This window comes from Choloepus didactylus, chromosome 3, assembly GCF_015220235.1.
Source record: "Choloepus didactylus isolate mChoDid1 chromosome 3, mChoDid1.pri, whole genome shotgun sequence".
In the NCBI taxonomy this organism is placed as follows: Eukaryota; Metazoa; Chordata; class Mammalia; order Pilosa; family Megalonychidae; genus Choloepus; species Choloepus didactylus.
In genome coordinates, this window is record NC_051309.1 from 155,178,990 (window position 1) to 155,185,012 (window position 6,023).

The window sequence follows — 6,023 nt, forward strand, 5'->3', positions numbered from 1 at the left end:
AACCATGACATTTTCATGCATGACATGTAAAGAACTTCTCCCCAAGAAATAACACAAGGGTAACAGTGAACATCATGCAAAGTCATGTGTCTCATTACCTATTCAATTACAATAAGCATTGAGTTTCATAATTTGCACTTGCTCTGTAAACTGAACTGTTCCTCTCCTCAGTCCTAAGTAGCAGACTGGAAAGAGAGTTAGTCTTCCAATTCCAAGGATCAGTGAGAAAGATCTTGATTTTTTATCTGTAACTCTCTGCTCAAGGACTAAACCATTCACTCTTTGTTCACTCTTTGCCAGGAGTGGTGTCCAAGTAATCCTTCAGCACTCCAACTAAGTGTTCATTGTGTGTCTTAAATCATCACTCTTTCTGTGAATCCAGAATTTTCCTTCTCTGAATAAGGGCCACTTTCTTTGGTCCAGAGTCCTGCATGGAAGAAATACCCTATTGCTTCAGATACTCTTCAATTTTCTCCTCATCCATTGAATCCACAGTGATACTTCTCCAAAGTTTCTGAAATTCTTCATCCACAGAAAACTGACAGATCTTATCATTGAAGAAAAGAATTTTCTTCTTATCAGGATGACTTGTAAATAGCAACTAGTCCCCTAAAGCCTTAACAGCTTTCTGGGAATTGGGCATACCTACCTCAATGTCTTCTAAAAGAATTCGTCCTAAGACTCCTGGGTCATGCTTATCTAGTAGACTAATGAGGGCTTTCTTATCTTTCAAGTTGTACTTGTGCTTGAAAGCATACTTTCCATCTATTACTTCAATTATCTGATTGTTGACTAATGCCTCAGTCATTAGTCATCGTTTCTGTTTGAGTCCAATGTCTAAATGCTGTGTTTCATCCAAAATTTCTTGTAAAGTTAGAGGATGTGTATCTCTTCACTGATGTTGTGCCTTAACTGAAGGCTGATGGCATCTGGAAAACCTGTCAACTGTAAAGGAATATGGCTGGCATCTGCTGAGCCTTAGTTCCCAGGTTTTAGTTTCAAAATGACTTTCTCCAAAAGGTCTTTGAGCTTTGGTCTCTCAGCTTTTCTCTCTCAGTTCTTGTTCATTCTTGCTTGTTTTCCCAGGGTGTTTCTCTCTAAGGATCTAGGGGTCCTCTCTTAGCTTCTCTAGAGCAAACTCTGGACTTCATCTCTTAGCTTTGCATCACCAAATGTCTTTCTATCTGCATCTCCAAGCATCTCAGTATGAGATTTTACAAAAGGGTCTAAAGCAACTGTGGAGATGCACGAGTCTGAATTCCACAGGGCAGGCTGTGAGCTGGCAACTCTGATGAAGTTCTTCAATGAACTCCCCAGGAGAGGCTGGCTGGTGGAAGGAGAGATGAAAGTTCTCTCTTCTGCCTGCTGAAGCTATCACCTCCCCCTTAAAAGCCTTCAACTATCTCTCTCTGGGGAAGACACTCCCCTAGGCTGACTGCAGATGTAATTAGCCACAGATGCAATCGACGTACTGATGATTTAAGTCCAAGAATTATCCTCACAGCAACAGTTAGGCCAGTGCTTGCTTTACCAGACAACTGGGCATCCTCACCTGGCCAAGTTGACACATGAACCCAACCATCACAGAATCTAACAGTTATATGTGGCCAAATTGACTTAGATCAGTCCAAAACAAGTATTATTTATCTCCATTCATTATTCAAGCATCAACTCTACCACTACCTCGGGACATTTGTTCATCCCTCACTGTTACCCCCTTTTCACCCCCCAAAGGATTGCTAGAAGTAGGGAAGGGTGCATGTGTGTGGATAATTTATAAACTAGGCTTTTGGACATTTTTGGACTCTCCATGGGTCACTGGAGATATTGGCAGGTTACCAGGCTGCCTGAAGACACTTCCATCTGCATAACCAATTGAGCCAGGCTTTAAAATCTTCTCTTAAACCAAGGGCCCAATCTAGATCTGAACACCAAAATAAATATCCTAAGACTCAGGAGCTACCACTTCCAAGTATCCAAGATTGGTGGCACTGCCTTATGAGAGGTGACAGACATGTTGTCTCAGCAATCCTTTGAAAATGGCTCCTACAGTTTCCAGAGAATGTGTGAGCCATAAGCCCGGAAAAATTCCCTTCCCATTACCTCCCTCCAGGTGGTGGAGAAGAGACAAAAAGCACTGTGACCTCCAGGGATTGGAAATAGAGCTGGACAGATAGATAGATAGGCTTGGCCTCTGAGGCAGAGATTCTGGGCACCATGGGAATGAATAATGTGAGTAGTTTTACTATCACTAGGCTTCAAGCAGTTCAAACCTAACCTTACAGGAAATCATATTTAGCATGTGTGCACATATACCAAGCTTTTTCAGATGGGATTCCTATCTAAGATTTCCAGTCTGGCTGAGGCTTGTTGAAAGAACTAACCTAGGAGACATTTTGTTATTGTAAGTAATACAACTTTTCTTTACTATTATTTTCAAATCTCTAAAATCAAATGCTTGTTCTCCTACAGTCATATATTTCCTTAGTCATGCAAGGGTCAGGAGAGCATATGGTTCTTAGGACTTAATGAGTTAAGCAGCTTGTAGAATTGAATTCCAATTCATGTGCAAAGGGAAGGTTTGTAAAATGCTGTTTAAATGGTTAAAAAAAATGTGATCTTTCATTTTTCCACTTACATATACTGCCTGAGAGGGACTGCCTCATTTGAGAGATTGCTCATGACTTCCTGACTTTGAACATGTGAGGAAGTTTGAGGGTAAGGTGGAGAGTAGATGAGAAGAAAACAGGCTATGGACCCAGACTTGAGGACCAAGTTCATGTTTGCCTCTCACTAGCATAATAATAATATCTACCACATAAAATTGTTCTGAGGAATAAATGAGATTGTCATATAAAGCATTTGCATAATTCCTGGCACATAGTAAGTGATATATACATGTTTACAGTAAAAAGATATTCAGATTTCTCAAATTCCTTTAAAATGTAAGTTTCTCCTAATCTATATTTTCTGCCCCTTAAATTTGGATTTTCACAAATTTTGTTTCCTTGCAAGATCAGCTAAACCCTATTATTATCATTAACCCTCCACAGTTGTGTGTAATTGCTGAAAGAGAGAATGAGGCATGTAGTATAGAGTACTGAACATGGGGTCAGATGTCCTGGCTCAATGATGGACTGCTGAGTTTTTTCTGAGTCTTATTTCCTCAGCTTACAGAGTTGTGAAAATTAAATGAGGTAAAGTACACCAACGTACATATCATTGAGCCAGCATACAACAGATAAGCATAACAGATAACAATAGGGAGTACAAGTATGTATAGGAGAAAGGTATAGAAATTTACTTTTTGCCTTCTTCTCCTAACAATGTTGAATATTATCAGGTTGAAGAAGAAATATATGTTCTTCCCTGGTTTAGAACTAACATAGCCTTCTCTGATTAAAGGTTGATCAACAAATATTAGTTGCTTCTCCCCATCTAAAGATTACATTTCAGGGGAGTAAGAAGGTTGACATGTATTCTTTCTTATCGCCATGTAGCTCTTGATTTGCCCATGTGTGGTGTCTATCAATTGTCTTCCCAAACCTCATGAATGGAATGTATTTTCAACTTTCTTTGACCATGTGACCAAAGAGCTGAATGTGTGAATTTGTTTGATTTCTCACTGTAATGTCTGAGATAGCATTCTGCACCTTACAACTTTATAGATGTTATTTTCTTTGTTAATGATGTCCAAATAAATACAATGTTAAAAACAAATTGCAGGGAAACAGGAGGAAATGAGACTTACGAGGTGGAAGATCAAGAGGAATTAAGTGCTAAAGCTCTCGCCCACATGCCTACAAAGCTAATTTCAATAAGTTTAATGAAAATAGAGTTGTATTGTTGGGGCTGTGGATAGAAGCACACACACATACACGTCTTTAATGTGAGGGCACACACATCTTTCTGCTGCCCATTTAGAATTCTCATGAATAAATAAATATAAAGAGGTTGTTTTCTTCTTTTAAATCAGTTTTTTTTTTCCTGAAATTTAAACCCTAGCATAAACTAGCATATGAATAGACAGATTTTAAAAAGCATGTCAAATTGGGGCATGCCCAAAGACAGCTCATAATTGCTTTATTCTTCTCTGTAAATTAAGTATCTCATCTTATTTTCTTGATTAAACTTGGTTTTGTTGTTGTTTGTTTGTTTGTTTTACTTTTCCTGGAAATCATTTTGTTGCAGTCACCACTAGATTCAAAGCATGAAGCCACTAGTGATCAAACCAATTTTTCACTCCAAGGTTTTGCCAGGACAGTTGGTACAAAATGTTTTCTTTGTTCTCCTAGCTAATCCCTAGATATCTTTCAGAACTCAGATTTGGTGTTCTCCAGGAAGCTTGCCCTTCATCCTTTCTCCCTATTCAGGACAAGGAAAATGCCCTTCCTGTGTACTTGTAAAGCTCCCCTTATACTATTGAAATTGCAGTTTTCTTGTTTATTTTATCCAATAGGCTGTGAAAAGGCAGAGACCTCTTCTTGTTTATTTTTAAATCCAATCCCCTAGTGCAGTGCCCAGCTCAACAGATATTTGTTGAATTGAACTGCATTTCTTCATAGACCCGTTTGTGTATTTAAGTATATTCCAAAGTGAATCCCAAGTTTCCACTCATACGAGGATGCTGAAGGGGATATTGTTATATCTGTATCTATATATTATGAAATATATATATTATGAAATATATAATTGTTTTATGAAAACAAATTCTCATTTATGTTGCAAGGGTGGGTTTCCAGCTTCTCACACTCATATCTGGGAGAGTGATGCCATATCCTCAACTCTAATTTTGTAACATTGTAACGTGCAATGGGCTGAGAATTAAGGATGCGCACTCACCTTCAGGCCATCTGTTGCATGTGTCTATGAATACTTCTCTAGGTGTTATGATTTCCTGCTTTCAAAATAAAAATGATAACTACTCCTTCCTTATTCACAGCAGGGACTGAGACATTTGCCATGTGCATTCAGAAAACTAAAAGATAATTGATCAGAGCTCATTGTCTCCAAGAGGGTACTTTTACTTACTTAATGGTCCCAGTGATCGGGATAAAATCTGCAATATAAAGATAGAAACAACAGCTGATTATATGAACTGTGGCTTGGTAAAAAAATAATGTAAAAAGGATGGTTTAGAGGAGAGAGAAGAATGCTAACATTGTGGCAACTATAACCCCTGGTTAATGGAAGTTCTATATACAATAGGATTTTTTTTTTCATTTAGGATAGCAGACAACTTAAAGGCATTTTAGTCACCTTGTAGAGCTAAAATAAGAGGATACATTTTCGTTTCTTTTATAAGGGTACTAAAAAATCACAAGACAATTTTTCTCACTCAAATTGATACAGATCTCATTTATCAAAAATGCTATGCCAAAAAAAAAAAAAAAAAAAAGAATTAGCAATTCAACAAATAGGATTTTACCCATAAATAACATCTAAGACCCAAGGTCTCCAGCTCTTTAAAAGTACTGTATTGTTTTAAGGAGAGAAATCATTTCTTTCTGTGTGTTTTGGGCAGAACGTATTAACGTATTTAAATATGGGGGAAATGGAGCAAAAGAGACAGTACATTTTCTGACTTACGAACACTAGCAGGCAAATAGGAAAAAATTTACCCATTTCAATTTTGATGATTCTTCTCCCTCAGGTTTACTTCTTCTTTAGTGTGTTTATTTTTAAATTATACTCAGAACAAAGAACAGTTTAGGCAAGAAGGACTCCAATGGACCGTTACACCTTCAGGTGAAACAATACCAGAATCATTTTAAGCAGATTACAGTGCAAGACTTAAAAAAAGAGACCTAAGAAAAATATTCTATAAAGTCCTTCTGGTAGATTGAATTATGTACCCCCTTTTAGACATATTCTTACTCTTCATCTGCTTTCCTGTGGGTGTGAACCCATTGTAAATAGGACCTCTTGAAGATGTTATTTTTAGTGAAGTTGTGGCCAGCTGAATGAGGACAGGTTGTAACCCAGATTACTGGGGGCCTTATAAATAGCACAACTCAAGGAGG

General features: G+C 37.8%; 1 pseudogene; it reads right to left on the reverse strand.

Moving 5' to 3' along the window:
* Positions 1–286: 286 nt before the first annotated feature.
* Positions 287–5,884, reverse strand: LOC119530496 (annotated as a pseudogene).
* Between the last annotated feature and the right edge of the window lie 139 nt (positions 5,885–6,023).